This window comes from Piliocolobus tephrosceles, chromosome 4 (assembly GCF_002776525.5).
Source record: "Piliocolobus tephrosceles isolate RC106 chromosome 4, ASM277652v3, whole genome shotgun sequence".
Classification (NCBI taxonomy): domain Eukaryota; kingdom Metazoa; phylum Chordata; class Mammalia; order Primates; family Cercopithecidae; genus Piliocolobus; species Piliocolobus tephrosceles.
Genome location: NC_045437.1, coordinates 97888621 through 97912259, shown reverse-complemented (window position 1 = coordinate 97912259; position 23639 = coordinate 97888621).

Sequence of the window (23639 nt, the reverse complement as noted above, 5' to 3'; positions counted from 1 at the left end):
ATAGAATACATAATGATTTTGTATCAAAAACCAAGTTTGGAATGGAGTTTGCATTTGGTAGCCCTTTTTCTTCTTTCAATATTCTGGGAAATTTGTAGTGGTAGGTCACAGGATTGAAAATCCCACCCATTCCCATTCAGTAGACACCACTAATAACACAGCACCCTATGGGGTCTTCAGCCAAATGAAGAGGAACAGACGTCTTTATTTATTTATTTATTTATTTATTTAGAGACAGTTTTGTTATGACACCCAGGCTGGAGTGCAGTGGCATGATCTCAGCTCACTGCAACCTCTGCCTCCTGGGCTGAAGCAATTCTCCTGTCTCAGACTCCCAAGTAGCTGGGACTACAGGTGGCTGCTAAACCCAGCTAATTTTTGTATTTTTAGTAGAGACGGGTTTTCACTATATTGACCAGACTGGTCTTGAACTCCTGATCTCAAGTGATTCGCCTGACTTGGCCTCCCAAGGTGCTGGGATTACGGGCATGAGCAACTGTGCCCAATCAAAAGATGTCTTCTAAACACAAGACTCCATAAAGAAGAAATAATTAAAGGCTATAATGCTTGACAAATTCACTTTCCATGATAATTACCCAAAAAATATTTCTTTCTTTAATGTTTTTGAAATAAAATTCCTACTTATATTTGTACCACATTTACCACAGTAATAAAGTCTTTGATTCTAATAAGTCTCATACTTAATTTTATCTACCCTTTTATCAGCAGTCTTCATTCAACTATGCTTAGCCTTGCCAAGGCTGTATTATATCTTGCCTCCTCCAGACAAGTTGCAAAATGTATGCTCAAGTCCACCACACAACCCCTTGTTTCTCCAATAAATTTCAACTTTGGGCTTTTCCTACAATAACTTTTTTACCTGAATGTAGTTTGACACCTCTTAACTATAATTCTTCCCAAGGACATTATTTATGTTTCTGAAAAATTTGAAGTGTTCTAATTTAAGTGGTCTATGTTGAACACAGTCTTGGTTCTTAATTTCCAGTAATTAGAGCATTTATAATTTATCCCTCCAATTTCATTAGTTTTTCTTTTATGTATACATATTGTTTTTTTCATCACAAAAGTGCTATGTCCCAGCTCTAACATAACTTTTTTAATTTAGCAGAATATCTTTTTTGTAACTTTTATTTTAAGTTTATGGATACATGTGCAGGTTTCTTATATAGGTAAATCATGTGTCATGGGCATTCGGTGTACAGATTATTTCATCACCCAGGTAATAAGCATAATATGTAATAGGTAGTTTCTTCATCCTCTCCTCCCTCCCACCCTCCCCCATCAAGTAGGTCCAAATGTTTTTTGTTTTCTTCTTTGCGTCTATGTTTTCTCAAAGTTTAGTTCACATTTGTATAGGTGAGAACATGTGGAATTTGGTTTTCTTTTCCTGCGTTAGTTCGCTTGTGATAATGGCCTCGAGTTCCATCCATGTTGTGGCAAAGGACATGATCTCATTCTTTTTTATGGCTGTTTACTATCCCATGGTGTATATATACCATATTTTCTTTATCCAGTCTATTGTTTATGAGAATTTAGGTTGATTTCATGTCTTAGCCACTCTAAATAGTGCTGTGATGATCATATATGTGCATATGTCTTTATGGTAAAACAATTTATATTCCTTTTAGTATTCACCCAGTAATAGGATTGCTAGGTCAAATGGTTGTTCTGTTTTAAGCTCTTTAACAAAGTAATCTCCAAACTGCTTTCCACAATAGCTGTAATAGTTTACATTCCCACTAGGAATGTATTAGCATTCCCTTTTCTCTGCAACCTTGTCAGAATTGGTTATTTTTTGACTTTTTATAATAGCCATTTTGAGTGGTCGAGTGGTGTGAGTTGGTATCTCATTGTGGTTTTGATTTGCATTTCTCTAATGATTGGTGATATTGAGCATTTTTTCATATGCTTCTTGGCCACATGTACGTCTTCTTTTGATAAGTGTCTGTTCATGTCCTTTGCCCACATTTTAATAAGGTTGTTTGTTTTTTGCTTGTTAATTTATGTGCATAGAGGTGTTCATAGTAGTCTCTGAGCATTTTTGTATTTCACTGAGGTCGGTGGTAATGTTCCCTTTGTCATTTCTGATTGTATTTACTTGGATCTTCTTACTCATTTTCATTAGTGTAGCTAGTGGCCTTAGGTATTATTTCAAGGAACGCCTGGATTCAATTATCTTTCTTATGGTATTTCATGTATCACTTTCATTCAGTTCAGCTCTGATTTTATTTATTTTTTGTCTTTTGCTAGCTTTGGAATTGGTTTATTTGTGTTTCTCTAGTTTCTCTAGGTGTGATATTAGGTTGTTAATTTGGAATGTTTCTATCATTTTGATGTGGGTTTTAATGCTATAAACTTCTCTCTTAACACTGCTTTAGCTGTGTCCCAGAGATTCTGGTATGTTGTATCTTTGTTCTCATTACTTTCAAAGAATTTATTGATTTCTCCCTTAATTTCATTGTTTACACAAAGGTTATTCAGGAGCAGTTTGCCTAATTTCCATGTAATTTTATGGTTGGTATGAATTCAGGTTTTTTTTTTTTTAATTTGCTGAGGATTGTTTTATGGATGAATGTGCAGTTGAGTTCAGAATATGTATCATGTGTAGATGAAAAGAATGTATATTTTATTGATGGGGTAGAGAGTTCTGTAGGTAACTATTAGTTCTATTTGGTCAAATGTCGAGTTCAGTTCCTAGAACATCTGTTAGTTTTCTGCCTTGATAATCTGTCAAATAGTATCAGTGGGGTGTTGAAGTCTCCCACTATTATTGTGTGGTTATCTAAGTCTCTTCACAGGTCTCTAAGAACTTGCTTTATGACTCTGGGTGCCCCTGTGTTGGGTGCATGCATATTTGGGATAGTTAGGTCTTCTTGTTGAATTAAACTCTTTAGAATTATGTAATGCCCTTATTTGTCTTATTTGATTGTTGTTGGTTTAAAGTTGGTTTTGTCCGAAATTCAAAAGGCAACCCCTAGTTTTTTATGTTTTTCATTTGCTTGGAAGATTTTTCTCCATCACCTTTACTTTGAGCCTGTTGGTGTCATTGCATGTGAGATGGATCTTTTGAAGATAGCATAACATTGGGTCATGCTTCGTTATCCAACTCCTCACTCCGTTCCTTCTGATTGGAGCATCTAGCCCATAAACATTAAAGGTTACCGTGGTTATGTGTGGATTTGACACTATCATCCTGTCATTAGCATAACCTTATTATGCAGACTTGTTTGTGTGGTTGCTTTATAGAGACAATGATCTATGTACTGATGTGTGTTTTTATAGTGACCAGTAACAGTCTTTCCTTTCCATATTTAGCACTTTCTTCAGGACATCTTGTAAGGCAAATTTGGTGGTAATGAATTCCCTTAGCATTTGCCTGTCATATAAGCAATAAGAAATAGCGAGAAATCTTATTTCTCCTTCACTTATAAAGCTTAGTTTAGCATGATATAAAATTCTTGATTGGAATTTATTTTCTTTTTCAATCCTGAATCTAGGCCCCCAGTCTTGTCTGGCTTGTGTCTTTTGTGATGATATGCCCCTTCTCTCTAGCTGCCTCTAACAAGATTTTCTTTTGTATCAACTTTGGAGAATCTGATATCTATTCTCCATCTCTTGGAGATATCTCTTGGGGATAACTATCAAGTCTCCATGAGAACTCACTCACCATCATGAGAACTGTATGGTGGAAAATACCTCCAGAATTCAGTTATCATCTGGTCCCACCCTTGACATGTGAGGATTATTACAATTCAAGGTAAGATTTTGGTGGGGACACAGAGCCAAACCATATCAGAGCAGCACACACCAGGTACTTCTAGTCAGCTATCCTGGCCCCAGATCTCCAGAATATCTTATTACCATTATTTTACCTATGATATGGTTTGGCTCTGTATACCCACCCAAATCTTATCTCAAATTGTAATCCCCATGTGTCAAGGGAGGAACCTATGATCCCCAGGAGTCGAGGAAGGGAAACGATTGAATTATGTAGGTTGTTTCCCCCATGCTGTTCTTGTAATAGTGAGCGAATTCTCACAAGATTTGATGATTTTATAAGTGGTAGTTTTTCCCACACACTCACACTCTTTCCTGCCGCCTGGTGAAGAAAATGCCTATTTCTCCTTCCGCCACAACTGTACAAAGACAGACCTCCCCAGCCATGCAGAACTGTGAGTTAATGAAACCTCCTTTGTTTATAAATTACCCAGTCTCAGGTAATATCTTTACAGCAGTGCAAGAACAGACTATTACAGTAAGTTGGTACTGCAGAGAGTGGGTTACTGCTATAAAGATTCCTGAAAATGTGGACACGAATTTATAACTGGGTAATGGGCAGAAGTTGGAACAGTTTGGAAGGCTTTGAAAAAGACAGAAAGATGTGAAAAAAGTTTGGACTTCCTAGAGACTTGTTGAATGGTTTTGACCAAAATCTGATAGTTCTATTGCTACTGGTGGAAGAGATCTGTTACCCCAAGTTACCTGCGAACTATCTGTACAGGTCTGTAACAACTTCAGTATTTGCCTCCTCAGAAGAAAATATTTTACTGAGGGGAATAAGGCAGAAAAAGAGAAGGAGGCAAGTTCCAGAACAGGAATGGAAGTTAGAAAGACCTTAGAACAGGAAAGAAAGGACGATGTGCTTGGAAGAGAACCAAGCAGGCACATGAGGGTTAAAGAGAGAAGGTTAAGTGTCCTGTTTAACCATGAGGCTAGAATTTTGTAAGTTCTCCTCTTTCCCAAGACTCTTCTATTAGGGTGGACTTTCCGCATGCCCAGTGCTTTTCTTACCCTTTGGGATTAAGCACACACAGTGTGCTTAGGGAGTTATGTGCATGCCCATCTGAGGCTTTCTTCCTGTTTTTGGTAGCATGTGCCTAGAAGATCATACTTTACCACGTTTGTCTCTTAACATGCATGCCCAGGAAGTGGCTTCTCCCTGGGGTCTGCAGTCAGCTAACATTTTTTATTTTAACAGGTGTGGACCATCAGGAAATGGCCTCTCCCTGGCGCTGCCAAATTATCACTTTTAGAGAGGCTATGTGGTAATTGCAAAACCATCACCCAACATTTCTAGTGGGTAGTAGAGGATCCCTCTCCTGCCTCACTCATGCCTAATTACCTGTAACAATATGGACAATGAAGTCCAAACTGAGATGGTCTCAGATGGAGATGAGGAGTTTATTGGGAAATGGAGCAGAGGTCATTGTTGCTATGCTAAAGAGACTGGCAGCATTTTGACCCTGCCCTAGGGAACTGTGGAACATTGAACTTGAGTGAGATGATTTGAAATGGGAACTTATGTTTAAAATGTAAGCAGAGCAAAAAATTTTGGAAAAGTTGCAGCCTGACGATGCAATAAAAAAGAAAAAAAAAAAATTTTCTGGGGAGAAATTCAAGCCAGCTGCAGAAATTTGCATAAGTAACAAGGAGCAAAATGTTAATCACCAAGGAAATAGGATAAATGTCTCCAGGGCATGTCAGAGGTCTTTTCAGCAGGCCATTCCATCACAGGCATGGAGGTCTAGAAGAAGAAATAAATGGTTTTGTGGGATAGGCTCAGGGCCTTGCTGCTTTGTGTAATTTGGGATTCTGTGCCCTGCATCCCAGCTGTGACTAAAAGGGGCCAACATACAGCTCAGGTTGTTGCTTCAGAGAGTGCAAGCCCCAAGTCTTGGGGTGGTATTGGGCTTGTGGGTGCACAGAAGTCAGTAATTGAAGTTTGGGACACTTCACCTAGATTTCAGAGAATGTATGAAAATGCCTGGATGTCTATGCAGAAGTCTGCTGCAGGGGTGGAGCACTCATGGAGGACCACTGCTAGGGCAATGAGGAAGGAAAATGTGGGGTTGGATCCCACACGCAGAGTTCCAACTGGGACATTGCTTAGTGAAGCTGTGAGAAGACGGCCATTGTTCTCTGGACCCCAAAATGGTAGGTCCACTGACAGCTTGCACCAGGCACCTGGAAAAGCCACAGGCACTCAATGCCAACCCATGAAAGCAGCCTGGAGGGGTCTGTACCCTTCAAGGCCACAGGGACTGAGCTGCCCAAGGTCATGGTAACCCAACTCTTGCATTCAGCTTGACCTGAATGTGAGACATGGAATTAAAGGATATCATTTCAGAGTTGTAAGATTTGACTGACCCACTGGATTTCGGACTTGCATTGGCACCTGTAGCCACTTTGTTTTTGCCAACTTCTCCCATTGAGAACGAGTGTATTTACCCAATACCTGTACTCCCATTGTATCTAGGAAATAACTAACTTGCTTTTGATTTGACAGGCTCATAGGCTGAAGGGACTTGCCATGTCTTGGATGAGACTTTGGACTGTTGACTTTTGAGTTAATGCTGAAATTAGTTAAGACTTTGAAGGACTCTTGGGAAGGAATGATTGGTTTTGAAATGTATAAAGGGCATGAGATTTAGAAGGGGCCAGGGTGGAATGATATGGTTTGGCTCTGTGTCCCCATTCAAATCTCATCTCAAATTGCAATCCACATGTGTCAAGGGAGGAAATTGTAATCCTCATGTGTCATAGAAGGGAAGTGAATAGATTTTGGGGGTGCTTTCCAATGCTTTTCTCATGGTAGTGAGTGAATTCTCAGGAGATCTGGTGGTTTTCTCCACGGTAATTTTTCCTGTGCAATCTCATTCTTACCTGCACCTTGTAAAGAAGATGTCTGCTTCCCCTTCTGCCATGATTGTACGTTTGCTTAGGCCTCCATAGCCATGCAGAACTGAGTCAATTAAACCTCATATGTTTATAAACTACCTAGTCTCCAGGAGTATCTTTACAACAGTGTGAGAATGAACTAATATAAACTTTTTTCTTTTTGTGACTGCATGCATAAGCAATTTTGCTGTCGTCAATTTTTTTTAATAATGTACTTTTTCTTCTAGGTCCTTCTTGAATATATAGCTTCCTGTTTCTTCCAACTACACTGATGTTTATGTCCCGATGTTTTTATTGTGTGTTCTGCTACAAATGAAGGAAAATAATAATTCCATGTCATATTTGGATGGCATTTTGCATTTTTCAAAATATTTTCACAGGAATCTTTTACAAAAATAAGTATATTTATAACCTTTGTCCTATTGTTTTACCAATGTCATTAGCAAGACCCATGAAGATTAGTAACATTTCCATGGCCTTATGTAGAGATATGGTTACTCAACCTGCAGTGTGCTTCCCATCCAATCAAATCTGGGAACTTTACAAAAATACATAAGTCTTCAAAGACTTTGATGATTTAAATTATATGCATGTCAAGATTGTTTCCAACCTCGAGATTGTCTCCAACCTCGAGATAAACAATCATTGTGTTGTTGGTACTTGATGGGAAAGTTCATAAAATTTGGATCTGCTTTCCTACAGTGATTGTCAACATCTGTGGGGCATACTATAGGAATCCAATGCATAGTTTTACAATTCTACTTGGATCTTAGAGACATTAGGCTATGTTTAGCATTCTACAAATATGAGAAAGTAGTGATTTATTACCTTTGCAAAAGTTTAGAATAATAGAAGAGTGAACAGCATGGATCCCTTCTTCTTTGTATATTTGAAAGGAAAGTTATAATTATTAGAAGTCCATTAGACAGTATGAATAAAATTGAATCTACATGTTTTTATAATTAGTTTTTTAAAGATTAATGATAGGTAATATGTTTTTGATAACCTATCAAAATACACCAATATACAATGCAATCATATCCTTACTCATGTGCATGGATTTGTGCATGGATTTATACATGGTTTTTCCATTTGTAACTTGTCATATATAATCAAAATTGCTCCTTTTGGTTTATATAAACTGCATAAGGAAAATTTAAATCTACTATACCTTGGAAGCTTATCCAATGGTCCATTTTCGGTTCATGAAGTAGACAAACTTTGAAGAATGTATAAGGAGAAGATACCTCTGTAGAAAGATTTAAAAAGTTATGCTATATTTAATTAGTTATTTGAAAATGAGGTAACTATATTTATTAATTTGATCAGTAATGTTATATTTCTTGATTATTGATATCGTGTTATTAGTGACTGAGAGGTGGGTAAATGTGGAAACCTCAGACCTATTCTGCTTCTAGACCAAGAAACTTTGAAAAATCTGAGGTAAGCAATAAAAGACAACATTACATTAATTTATGACTTACCTTTTTTAACAAATATTCTTATAATATTTTTTTATCTCTCTAAAATTAAGCCAGTAATTCTGACAGCAGAGTAGGCTTTCTCTAGCCAGTCATTTTGTAGAGCAAAAATGTTAAAATTTAATAAAAGTTTGGATTTGCTGGTTAATAAAAGTTTGGATTTGCTGGCAATACTGTGTTCCTATTTCATCTTCTTTGACTAATGGGTCAACATTGCTATTTTCTTTACCAGTAAATTTAATAAACAAACCTAAGCATTTGTTAAGGCAAGTTTCAAAAATCTGAAAGAGATAAAAAATATATCATTGTAAAATAAAAAGTTAATTCAGAGTACAAATTGAGATTATCATAAAGATGGGTACATACATTCCTTATTATGCTACCACACAGGGTAGCGTTATCTTGGTTTCACTAACAGCTGGGTCATGATTGAAGACCTAGGGCTAAGTCTCTTAACCATCTGCCAAACTAAACTTTCTTATATAAGTAAGATATAAATTACAGTTCTATTCTATCTGTCTGTGTTCTTCTCTGTGATTTCAAAATTGTCTCTATGTCCATCTAAATCACCCACTTCACTCTCATAAGGTTTCACATTTTGATAAAGATTAGTCATATACTATTTCAGCATTTATTTATTGCATATGCATGTATTAATTTAAATGAACTTTGTGAATGTGGGTAAGGAAACTATTATTATTTCCTTTTTATAGCTAAACAAAATCCATGTTCAGGAAGATTAAATATCTTCAATGAAATTACACAGCAGGTAAGCAGAAGAACTAAAAGACAACTGTTTCTCAACTTTATCATCATTCTATTAATTTTCCTACAAATATATGTGTTTTTCTTGTACTTGATGGTACATAAATAACAACATTTACTAAGGTTTAAGATAGAAGTACTTCAACTGATCACAGAAGTTTTACTTTCTATGGTTTTGCACTAATTTTAGTGAGAGTAAGGACCAAAAAAATTGTACATTTAATATAATTTTGTCATTATTAACACAGAAATATTTAACTGCCCATGTAAAGTTCAGCTCAGGATAGATTTTTTTGATATTATGACCTACTCAAAGCATTCATTTCGTTAATACATTCAGCTCATGTTACTACTTTGCCATCTTTACCTAAGTAAATGGAAGAAGAATATTTGGGAAGAACAATATAACTAGAGTGATAACACCATTTAAGTGCTCAAATTCGGTATATAGTAGAGAAGAAAGAAACAAGAACTAGAAAGATGAGATAAATGAAAATGAACTGGACAATTCAAGCTGAAAACAAAGAAATAATAAATCAGACAATTAGCAGGTGTAACTTTATGCTGTTTTGTCAGTAACTATTGTGATTTTAAGAATTCCTTTGACATTTGTCTCAGGAAAACAGCTATTTGGGGCATTCAAAGTCAGTTAATTGTTCCAGGATACAAACAAAGAACTAAGAGAAAACAACAATTTGAACATTGCCATTTTAAGGTCACTAAGCTCACATGTCCCTTTCTTTCATTTGTTTCATTTATTAGGGTCACTTAAATCTAAATCGAAATAATAACTATATTCAACAGAGAAAACTGTACACACACATTGCCTATAAATATTTGTGGTTTTGGCAGGAGGGGAAATATGGGAAAAATTGTGAGAGCCCCTTGAGTTTCCTAGACTTTTAAGTATTTTTGTGAATATTGGAGAATCTAATACTTTTAAATAGTACAAAGGTGGTTGACGAAGGTGGTTTTCCCCTTGGCAACCCCTCACCAGGTCAAAGTCTAAAACAAAATCAAGCATGGGAACTGAGTCAAGTAAGGGGAGGTCTGGTTAGTTACTTAGCAGTGAATCATGAGGCAGTAAAAAGGGAAGTTTCTTTTTTAGCATTCTTCAGAGGACAACTCAAATAATCATAATCATTCTCATTAAATATTCTTAATGATTATTTTCATGAATTTTCCCACGTTTCATATCTTAAAAGAATTTGCTTCACTAGCATAAGATGATAGACAGTATTTGCATGAAAAGAACTACATGCTATAAAATATTTTTTAAAAAACTAAAAAAAATGATATTTTGGTTAAGTGAAATATGAGTTTATATATTCAAAAATGCACACAGTCATACATTGAGAAAATATGTAGTTATATGGGAAAATTGTGCTTGTGAAGATTTAGAACTTTGGTGACAGTGCCCTGTTTTAAATTGTTATCTTTCTTAGAAATATAGTGCAATATATTCTTAATGAAATATTATTTCTCAATGGTAACATATGATCAAAGTTTGATATTTGTAATATATTGAAAACTACAAATTATAGTTACACCCTAAAATAGGGCATTTCCAATATACATTTCAATTACACTGCCATTCATGTCTCATACTCAAAGTTAATAATATTAAATAATATTACATTATCCAATTCTGAGTCTGTCCCAAGAAATTAGAAGGGCTTTAAACTTTGTTTCTCAGTTTTCCTTCTCTTCATCACAGATACAGTAGCTTACAATTAGCTTTATAGTTTCAGCCTTTAGTGGTAGAGCCTGGACATTTTTAGAACTCTAACTTGAGAATTAGTGATGAAATAAAGCATTTAAAAATAAATCCCTCTTTGTTGTATTATTGAAAACTATTTTATTATCTGTTCTGTACTTTGCTCTTCTTCTCTGGGGATACAAAGCTATGTGACACTGTTAGAGAGCATTCGCCAAACTACTTTATTTCCTATACATTTACGATAATCTATCTCTTACTTTATTATGTAATGGCTTTTATGGACTTTCTTTTACTTCAGGGTTTTCAAATTGTATCTAAAATACACTACTTCTTAAGAACATTGATAGATGTGACAAATTATGAATTCCTTTGTGAAATGAGTTTATAAAATATGCATTTTTAAAAGTTGAACAGATATCCTGATTCCAGATATCTTAGAGTTTTTAACATGAGCAAGGTGTTCTCCAAGAAAAGATGTAGCATGCTAGTAAATTATTCACTGGAATTTTTCATGTAGTTCAACCCAGGATTGAGAAGACTGGTCATAAGATTTTCAGGCAAGCTATTTGTTGTTACTTTTATTCCTCACACTCAGCTAATATAATCAAATCAGTTTGCTCTCTCATTACTTTTTGCTCAGAAGAAAAAATATGTATAAAACAAAATAGGTTCTATTATAGAAAAATACAGTCATTAATTGAAGTTAACCAAGATACTGAGTTATTTTTTAATTCTACAGAGAACTTTATAGCAGCTAGAAAAGATTTTAATAAAGTTTAGAAATTTCTCTTTATTTTCTTCAGAGAACTTTAACTTCTTCAAGAGAATATAAATAATCATGGCAAATTGTTTAACAGATGGTGGGTGGAGCAGGAGTGATAGCAGTAAAGATGGAGAAAAGTTGACGTTTTGAAGATTTGCTCAATAGAACTGGTAATGATAAAATGTGGGAAGTTATAAAGACATAATTATTGATGAAAGATGTTTGTTTTTAAAATAAGTAGTAGTAAATCATAAAGGTAATTCAGGTTTACATAGGATGATCAAGAATTTACGTTTGCACATTTTCAACCTATAAAAAACAATTGACTTTTATAAATAGGAAGATCATCCAAAAGATTAGGACTAGAGAGGTAAATTTGAAAACATCAATATATAGATGTTTTTATAAAAATTGAATTTAAATCCATGGGAGTAGTTATATCTTACTAGGGGGACAATATATAGAAATGATTTTTTAAAAAGACTTTAGGACTGAGTCCTGGAAATGAAAGATATTCTGTGTTCATGGATTGGAATAATTACTATTGTTAAAATATCCATAAAGCCCAAAGTGGTCTACCGTTTGAATGCAACTTCTATCAAAATTTCAGTAATATTCTTCACAGAAATAGAAAAAGTAGTTCTAATATTCATAAAAAAGCATAAAATATCCTGAATAACTAAAGTAGTCTTGAGCAAAATGAACAAAGGAATCACACTACCTGACTGAAAAACATACTGCAAAGCTCTAATAGTCAAAATGACATGATACTGGTATAAAAACCAGATATATAGACCAATGAAATAGATTTAAAAGCTCACAAATAAATTCATATATTTATAGAAAACTACATTCAACAACAGCAACAAGAATATACAATGGGAAAAGGACATTCTTTTCAATAAATTGTGTTGAGAAAACTGAATATTCCCATGTAAGTGAATAAAATTAGGCCCTTATCTCAGACCATATCCAATAAACAACTCAAAATGGATTAGAGACTTAAAATTTACACTTGATACTATGAAACTTCGGGGGGAAAAAAAAACATTAGGGAAAAAAACCCACGATATTTTTCTTGGTAATAACATTTGGATATGATCTCAAAAGCACAGGCCACCAAAACAAAAATAGACAAATGGGATTACATCAAACTAAAAAGCTTCTGCACATCAAAGGAAACAATCAACTTAATGAAAAGACAGCCTATAGAATGGGAGAAAATATTTATAAACTATATATATGATTGGTGGTGACTTTCCAAAATATATAAGGAACTCAAACAACCTAATAACAAAACAGCATGATTTAAAAATGTGCAGAGGAACTGTATATATATTTCTCAAAAGAAAACATACAATCGGCCAAAAGGTATATGGAAAAAATGCTCAGCATCACCAATTATCAGAGAAATGCAAATTAAAATCATAACACACATTAAAACCTCACACAAATTAGAATGGGTATTACCAAAAGTATAAAAGACCATAAGTGTTTGAGAGGATGTGAAGAAGAAGGAGACCCTGCACAGTGTTGGTGGGAATATAAACCAGTACAGTCATTATACAAAACAGTATGGAGTTTCCTCAAAAAAATTAAAAGCAGAAATATTGTATAATCTAGTAATTTCACTACTGGGAATATATCCAAAGGAAACAAAATCAGCATGTCGAAAAGATGTCTGCAATCTCATGTTTATTGCAGTATTATTCACAATAACCAATAAATGGAATCAAACTATGTAGCAATCAGTAGAGAAACTCACTTAAAGAGTGTTATATATATCAACTAGAATACTATTAAGCCATGGAAAAGAAGGAAATTCTGTCATTGCTGACAACATAGATGAACTTGGAGGACATTATGTTAAGTGAAATAAGTCAAGGACAGAAAGATGAATATTACACAATCTCATAGATTGAATTTAAAGTAGTTTAACTCATAGAAGTAGAGACCAAATGATGGTTACCAGGAGTGGGGATTGTTGGAGTGGAGGAATTGGGAATATGTTGCCCAAAGGATACAAAATTTCATTTAGATAGGAGTAAAAAGTTCAATAGATCTTTTTACAAGATGATCACTATAATTAATAATCTATGATATTCTTGAAAAATGCTAAGAGTGCATGCAAAGAAGTTAAAATTTTCCATCAGGAAAATTATAACTGTGTGAAATAATGTGTATATTAATTAGCTATATTTAGTCATTCTCTAATGTACAATCGTGTGCCAAATAACAACACTTTGGTCAATAATGTACTGCATATTCAATAGTAGTTCCATCAACTTATAATACCATGTTTTTACTGTGTCTTTTCTATGTTTAGGTACACAAATACTTAAGTGCCTACAGTATTTAGTACCATAACATGTGGTGTAGGTTTTTATAGCCTACAATCAATAATCTATCCCATATAGCCTAGGCATGTTGTAAGCTGTATCATCTAGGTTTGTGTAAGTATTATACATTCTATGATATTTTCACAAGGACAAAATCACCCAAGGAAGCATTTCTCAAATTTTTTCTCATTGCTAAGTGATGCTGACTGTATATATACTTCTAAATATCATGTTGTGCAAGGTAAATATAAACAATTTATCTGGCAACATAAATAAATAAATAAATAAGGTAGATATATGTGAGAAAAATGAACGGTCGAAGACTGGGTGGTTGTTAGTTTCAGATAGAAAAAAAAAACTAAAATATATTTGAATTCTGAGGGAAGAAGATGAGAGAAAAAGAGAGAGAGATTGTCTCATAGCCCTTTTTGCCTATGACAATTATCCAAGTCAATCAGTAGAGTGTGACCCCAGACCTACACATCCAACTCTCTTCTAAATGTCTATTTCTATAAAAACACAAAAGATTTTAATATGTTCAAAATATAACTCACCTGCTGGTTCCATTTCCTCATCCAACTCCCCACTTGTATTTTTTTTATATTTTCTTAGTATAGAGCAAAATAGCAATAAGTTGCTCAAACTAATAACAGTTTCCCTGTCTCCTGTTCTACTGTCCCACTGTTTTCCTGTCTCTTGTTTTAAAATCAAGCATCAAATACTGATGATACTGTTTCTAAAATACAAAGCATATTTTATGTTCTTTTTCATGTCACACAGTTAATAAATAGTATAGCTGTGTTTTAATTGAAAGCAGTATGCTTTGGTCCTGTTTTCTTAACCACTACACCATAGGTGATAGAATATATTACCCAAACAGGACACTTTTGTGATAAAATAGAGGCATGTTAATATGAACACAGGGAAAACCGTGTAAGCTGAGATTACCCCAAGCAAATCCAAATGCCTGTTTAATTGCAATTATAGGGCTAACTTCTGGACATATAAAGTAAAATAAATATCAATTGTTACTTAGATGTTTGAGTAAAAAAATAAAACATATGGATGGTAAAGCCTGCTCTGTGGGAGGAAATCCTAGCCATTTCTCTGAGAAGCAGCCTCAGAGAAGGCCAAACATTGGCAACAATACTGCTAGACTAAGGCCAACCCAATAGATCTCCTATTTTATGCACAGGTAGGAAACATTTAATATTTGGAACCCCCCAAATGATTTTAAACTTAAAGAAATTGTAAACAACATTATTTCAATTTGAAGTGATAGCATCTGATCCCCAAATTTAACTTTTATGATACTACTTAATATTCACTAGTATTTGCATGAGTTTAGTGAGTTCAGCGCATTGTTTTAATTATCTTGAAAGTACTTTGTTTCTTGAAAAGATTAAGCATCATTAAGATTTTAAAAACGAAGACATATTACAAGAGTGATTGTAGGTTTTGATATAAAAATATAAAAAGATAGTAAAATGTTTCTCATATGCAATTTAGTATTTCCTAAATAATTTTTATTTGTAAATTACATGAAGCTACATAGGCTGCAAAATTCACTTTCTAGATCTCATCCTGATACTCTACCCCTAGGTGGAGCTCTGGTTTCTTGCTGAGCCAGGAATCCCCTATTACTATCTGATGTGCGGGGGAAACAAAGAAGGAGGAAAAATCACCAGAGTGAAGGAAGGCATGAAGAGAAGGTATTTCTTATAGTTATATCACTGCTACCTTCAGCTGATTATTACAAATGCATCTCTAATATATTTTTCTCCTGTGTTTTTCTACAAGAACTTTCTAAGAGAGATTGGTGAGAAGAATAGCTTATTAGTATTTTTATACTCTGCTACTCTAGTGGAAAATCTATTCTGAAAAACATAACACAGCATTTTTTTGTTTTTGTTTTTGTTTTTGTTTTTGTTTTTGTTTCGAGACGGAGTCTCACTCTGTTGCCCAGGCTGGAATGCAGTGGCACTATCTTGGCTCACTGCAAGCTCTGCCTCCCGGGTTCACGCCATTCTCCTGCCTCAGCCTCCTGAGCAGCTGGGACTACAGGCGCCCGCCACCACACCCGGCTAATTTTTTTTTGTATTTTTAGTAGAGACGGGGTTTCACCGAGTTAGCCAGGATGGTCTCGATCTCCTGACCTTGTGATCTGCCCACCTCGGCCTCCCAAAGTGCTGGGATTACAGGCGTGAGCCACTGCACCCGGCCTAACACAGCATTCTAAAAGCTAAATATGTTATAGGGAGAAAACGAATAAACAAAATGAACATTGAATCTAATAATGAATATTGGATTAGGCATGTTATTTTTATTAACATTAAATGGATATGTAACCATTTTAGTAGCTATATAATAATACACATATATATTTAATATTGTATTAGATGTATGTACATGTAGAGGTAAATTAAACATATATTAAAATAAAAAATACATTTTTGACCATATAAAAATAAATTAGTGTATAATGACGTTCGTAATCTCTGAATAGACAAAACAATAGACGCGTTGTAATTACCTGGATGATTTTTTGAAAGTGCAGAATGCCGACCTCAGATCTGCTGGATCAGAATCTACAATTGAACAATTACCGGGTGCCTCATATACAATTTAAATACTTTTCCTCAACTTTTGTTTAAAATCTTACATACGAACAATAAGATTTACCAAAGTTCAGTCTGTCAGTTTTTTTAATATATAAAGTTTTTGCCCTTTTGTTCAGTATAATTACTTCTCTGTCTAAAAATTATTTATGCTACTGTTCTAGTTATATTACTTCTAGTATTTTTGTACTGTTTTAGTCCAATTTAGTACTAGCTTTGTGTAATTTTACCACATTTTCCTAATTTATTCTACTAGAATATAAGCTTACTGAAGGAAGGCTTTATCAGTCCTAATAATATAGTCAACCAGAACAAAATGTTAATAAGAGAATTTAGGAGATTGATCTTGAAAAGAATTCTCAAACTGTTGTTACATAAATGCGCTTCCATTTTATATGATGTCTACAGCTTCAACAGTAAGTGAATGTGACCTCCTAAAACTGTTAAGGTTGTTCACACAAAAATTACCATAGCAGAGATTGCAAAGAGTGGTGGGGTAATTTCTAGTTAATCAGAGGAAAATATTTCATCTATTTGTTCATTTACATTGTTGTTTCCATGAACAACTACTTTTAAATCCACAGTGTCAACCATCTTGCTGATTACTAAAGATTCAAGGAGACAAGTTTATATCCCTGCCATCAAAGGTGCTGCTATCTTATAAGGGAGTGTACCATCTTTAAAAAAGATGTGATATAAGATGTATTTGCAGGGAGTGGAGAAATAGGTAATTATGATATTCTAGAGGTAAAGAAGGAAAAAGAAAAAGTACCATTACAAGAGCACTTTAAATGTTCCCATATATTCTGGCCTGTATTTTGAGCAGTTTGGCATAGTTTGGATAAATTGTGTGTATGTACTTCTAGGAAGCTTGAAGCAAAACAATGTTCATTCCTTTATTCAATTGGATATTACCATATATATAAATGTACTAAAAATGTGAACCTTTTTTTCTGATCACACAAGGAAGCAGAGCCCATAGTACAAGTCTATAACTATAAGTGAAGTTTAATATTTAGCTACATATAATTTATAATTACTCATTTGGAATTGTCCTAATTTCACATGAAGATTACAAAAAAATCAAAGCCTCGCACACGCACACACTGTGTGAAGATCAAAGTTATATAGTTTTGATGTTAGCAATCAGAATTATTGATGCACCAAATATGCAGGACCTTGCAAAAGTCTAGTTTACTTTCTACTTATTCAAATTATGCATTGTTTGTAATATTCAGGTAATTTATTATTCAAACTTTTAGATGATGACTGAGGGCACAGATAAAGGAAGCTGGGGATGATCAATGTTAATTTTGGAATTTTAGCATTCCTATGAAACAAAAAAGTCTTGCTTTGAAATCTTACTGGAAGGTTTCCAAAATTAATATCATTGAGTTTGGCTGTCAAAGCATTTTATAAATTTAGAGTTGGCATCTTTTTAATATTGTAATGGCTTGTATATTCAAAACACAATCAACATCTTGTTATAGTCTGCACATACTAAATTATTCTTTTCATTAAAGATAGTTAATATCTTAAAATGAAGACATTGAATACGTGAATAATAAAACTACAGAATTATTTCCAACTTAAATTTGTACTAAAGATATTTCCAACTCCTTAAGTGTTTATTTTATAGTTTCTCAATGTATTTAAATTATATCACAATGAAGCATTATGTATTAGTAAAGTAATGCCATATATCTCAGTGCCTCATGACATATCAAGTGTAAGTTTGCATATTTCTCATATTTCTAAAGTAAATAAGAAAAAGTAATAACTACTTTAAATTCCTTTACACTGACAAAGATTCTCTCCTTGACGAAACACTAGCCAGACTTCTCTAAACTTTTTTCACAACTAGGCTTCAATCTTGTTCTATAAAGACTTGAACAAAACAGTAACAGTTTCTAATAGCACAAAGTGACATTCCTAGGATGACCTTAAGCTCCTTAAAGTGCTTGCTTGAAAAAAAAAAATGTCAAGACTGCCAAATGAATTTACCGTTTGTTTTAGCCAACACCTGAAGAAAGCTCCTGTCTAGTCTATGTGAGAAGATAGGAGCCTGACTTTCATAAGCACCAGTTAGCAAACCCAGATGGTTTCACCTGATCAAATTTTTGTTTCCCTTTTTTTGTAATTTGTCACTTCCTCGTGTCTTCTGAGTCCCCACTCACCCATCATTTTCCCTTTTAAACACCCAGGCACCTCTGCATAAATCAAAGTTCAGTCCAGTTCACACTAGACTCTGTTCCCAATTATCCTGATTAAAATCTTTCCTTACCACTTTAACTCGTGTCTGGCTCTGTTTATTTCTAATAAAACAAACCAAGATTATATCAGTCAGTGTTCCACCAGAGAATAGTAGGAGATATAGTAGAGATTCGGTACAAGGAATTGGTTTACACTATCGTGGGGGCTGGTTAAGTAGTCTTTGTAAAGATATTATTGTCTTGGCATCTAATACTGAAGATTGAAATCCACAGGGGAGGCAATCAGGAAAGGAAGATCAATTAGTAGGCTGGAACTTACAAGCACTTGCTGGGACTCAAAAGGATGGAATGAAATGAATGTCCACTATTGTTGCATTTGGTGAGAGGTTAAGCTGCAGAAACCAGTGTCCTCTGCCAGAGATCCTCACCAAGGAACTAAAGGCACGTTAAAGTCTTGCCCAGTAGTAAGAAATGCTGAAGGAAGATCCAGCCCAAGGTAAAGTAATTCCAAGCCCAGCTGATGCTTTATGTCAGCAAAGTGAAAGAGCAAACACGTGCGTGCATGCATGTGCAAATATGCACTGTAAAATGACTACTGCTCTCTTCTGCCCACCAAATCTAGAATCTCTCTTGTGTCCACCCCTGAAATGGAAACACATAAGAAATAGATCCTGTGAAATGTAGTTCAGCCTAGCCAAGCTGACATATTCCAAAGCTGATGCTGTAGTTTTGAAATTTGACAAATTCATTATAGCTATTGTAACATAATATATTTTTAAATGAGCTTTTTATTGATTAATGTTCAATCTATACTTTATGTAGTTTGGACAAGTCTAGCTATAATTCTGTTAATACTCAATATCACCACTGATTACCATGTTCTAGGACAAGCACAAGAGCAAACAAAACAACAGATAGAAAGCAATGAAAGAGAAAGGATTGTATTCACCTCTGATTTCTAAAATTGAGATTGCGAACAAGTTCCCGGTCTCAATGGCAGAAGCAACTCATTAAAATATGGTTGAAATTCCAAAACAATCATTTATTTCTAAATATTATTCAATATATTTTTAAATTAAATTTCTAATTTTGAGATAAATATGGTCACATGAAGTTGTAAGATATTACACAGCCAGAACCTATGAATATTTAACCATTTGCTACAAATGCTAAAATCATTCAAAACTATAGTACAATATCACAGCCAGATTACTTACACTGAGACAATTAAAACACAAAATATTTATGTCACCAAAAGGATTCCTCATATTGATCTATTATAGCCACACCTACTTCCCTTTACCCTTACCCCCTCTTTAGTCCTTGGTAACCATTATCTGTTCCCCTTTTGTAGGGAAAACAGAGATCAGATTGTTACTGTGTCTATGTAGAAAAGGAAGACATAAGAAACTTCATTTTGACCTGTACCCTGAACAATTGCTTTGCCCTGAGATGCTGTTAATCTGTACTTTAGCCCCAACCTTGAGCTCACAGAAACATGTGTTGTATAGAATCAAGGTTTAAGGGATCTAGGGCTGTGCACGATGTGCTTTGCTAACAAAATGTTTACAGGGAGTATGCTTGATAAAAGTCATCACCATTCTCCATTCTCGAGTAACCAGGGGCACAATGCACTGTGGAAAGCCGCAGAGACCTCTATCCTGGAAAGCCGGGAATTGTCCAAGGTTTCTCCCCATGTGATAGTCTGAAATATGGCCTCGCGGGATGGGAAATACTTGACCATCCCCGCAGCCCAGCCGGACACCCATGAAGGGTCTGTGCTGAGGAGGATTAATAAAAGAGGAAGGTCTCTTGCAGCTGAGAAAAAAGGAAGGCCTCTGTCCCCTGCCTGCCCCTAGGAACTGAATGTCTTGGTATAAAAACTAATTGTACATTTGTTCTATTCTGAGATAGGAGAAAAGCCGCCTTGTGGCGGGAGGCGAGACATGTTGGCAGCAATGCTGCTTTGTTACTCTTTACTCCACTGAGATGTTTGGGCGGAGAAAAGCATAAAACTGGCCTACGTGCACATCTAGGCATAGTACCTTCCCTTGAACTTATTTGTGACACAGATTCCTTTGCTCACGTTTTCTTACTTTCTCCTCACTATTACCCTGCTCTCCTGCCACATTCCCCTTGCTGAGATAGTGAAAATAGTAATCAATAAATACTGAGAGAATTCAGAGACTGGTACCGGTGTGGGTCCTCCGTATGCTGAGCACTGGTCCCCGGGCCCACTGTTCTTTCTCTATACTTTATCTCTGTGTCTTATCTATTTTCTCAGTCTCTCGTCCCACTTGATGAGAAATGCCCACAGGTGCGGAGGGGCTGGCCCCCTTCACCTTTTCCATAAGTTTGTCATATCAATAATGTTACATTAACGGAATCATACAGTATGTAACTTTTGGGAATTAGTTTTTTCAATAAGAACAATTTTCTGGAGATTCAGGTAGGTTGTTGTACACATCAATAATTAATTCCTTTTTAATGATGAGTAGTATTCAGTGGTATAAATGCACAACAGTTTAACAATTCATGCATTAAAATACATCTGCATTGTTTCCTTTTCTTAGCTACCATAAACAAGGTTGCTATGTGCATTCCTCTACAGGTTTTTGTGTGAAATACATGTCTTTATTTCTCCTGGATAAATGCTCAAGACAGCAATTGGTGAGTTATATGGTAGTTGAATGTTTAGTTTGTCTTAGAAAATGTCAAACTGTTTTTCAAAATGATTGTGGCATTTTACATTCAAATTCCCACCAACATTGTGTAAATAATCCAGTTCCTCCAAATCCTTGTCCACATTTGGTGTTATCACATAAAAAACAATTAGCAATTCTGAAAAGTGTATAGCAATATCTCATTGAGGCTTAAATCTGATTGCTCCAATGGATAATGAAAGTAAAAATATTTTCATTTGCTTATGAAACTACATACTCTTCAGTGAAATGTAGGTCTATGTCTTTTGCCCATTGTCTAATAGGATTTTTATTTCCTTACTGTTTAGTTCTGAGAGTTTATTTTTTATATATTCTCGACAACCTTTGTCAAATAAGAAGAGGATGTTAGCTTTAGGATTTTTGTAAATATACTTGATGTAAATGGGGGTGGTTCCCTCTATTTCTATTTTTCTGAAAGTTGTTATTATAATGAAATGTTGGATATTGTGAGATGCTTTTCCTATATTGATTAATGTGATCTTGTGTTTTCTTTCTTATTGAGCTTGATAATATGGTGGATTACTTTCATTAAGTTTCACACTTCATACTAGGCTTGCATTTCTGGGAAAAAAACCTCACTCAATCGTAGTACAAAATTCTTCCTTATACTGCTGAATTATTTTTGCTCCACCTCTGTGTTGGGGATTTTTATGTTTATATTCATGAGAGATATTGGCCTGGCATTGTCTTATGTTTGTATTGTCTTTGTATGGTTTTGGAACCATGGTAAGACTAGGGTCATAAAATAAATTTAGAAATGCTTCTTCTTTTTCTTTTTCTGAAATAGGCTGTGTTGAATTGCTTCTTTACTTCTTTAAAGAGTTTGCAAAATTCTCAACTCAAATGATTTGATCCTGGAGATTTACTTTATGTGAATTTTAAATTATGAATTCGATTTTCTTAATAGTTCCAGGGATATAATTCTCTATTTGATATTTGATACATTGTGTTAGTTTGTATTTTTAAAAAGAATTGGTTCTTTTATATATATTGTCAACTTTTTGTATGTAGGATTTTCTGTATCATTTCCTTATTCTCCATTCAATGTTTGCATTGTTTGTAGAAATATCCTGTTTCATTTCTGATATTGGTAATTTATATTTTCTCTTTTATTCTTTATCAGCCTTACTAGATGATTTTCAATTTTATTGATCTTTCAAAAAACCATTGATTTTTTTAATTAATTTTAATTTTTGTTTTGTTTTGTTTTGAAATCATTGATTTTTGGTTTTGGTATGGTTTGGATCTGTGTCCCTGCTGAAATTTCATGTAGAACTACAATCCCCAGTGTTGGAGGTGGGGACTGGTGATAGGTAAATGGATCATGGGGGTGGTTTCTCATGAATGCTTTAACACCATCCTCCTAGTGCCATTCTCCTGATAGAGTTCTCATGAGATCTGGTTGTTAAAAAGTGTGTAGCACCTATCACCTTTCTCCGTTCCTCCAGCTCCCACCATGTGAGATGCCTCACTCCCACTTTGCTTTTGCCAGGATTGTAAGTTTCCTGAGGCCTCCCCAGAAACTGAGCAGATGCCAGAATCATACATTCCATACAGCCTGCTGAACTGTGAGCCAGTTAAACCTCTTTTCTTTATAAATTACCCAGTCTCAGGTATTTCTTTATAGAAAGCTTAAATGGGAAGTCTGTAGTAAATCAAGAAGGTAATTCTAGGTTTTTCTGACTCTGTACACATACATAGGCCCATGTACATACACACACATATCAGAGTAGCATTATTTGTATCATATATACAATCTATGTCAATTAGAAACAGAAATTACTCCAGGTATTTCAACAAGAGATAATTTGGGAAGAATAATTAAGTCTTACAAAATCACTGGACATGCCTGAGAAATAAATGGCATTTAGATTTAACGTCAATGCTCTTGCAAACTAGCATGAGAAAATTGCTGCTGCTGTCTTCATTATTACTACAACCATTACAACCACTACACACTCATGGAGCTGGTGACTAGACTCTGGAAATGTAAACTAGCCACTGTCAATGGTCATATCTGACTTTGCTTGTCAGCTTACACTTCCAGCTCTAAAAGAATAAATCTCACTGGCAGAAGCTAAGTGACAATCAGAACCTACAAAATAATTTGGGAAATGCAATATTTAGCCTTGTTTACTATTTGATTTCTAGAAGACAGAAGTAGATGAGGATGCTGAATGATAATGGTCCTTATTAAGCACAACACATTACATTTCTTCTTAGGTGACTTCCACAGTCCCAGAGGAAGGTGAACACATGTATAGCATGAATTATGGTACCTATTGGGTGTGCAATTTATTTGGTTGAAAAAAAATACA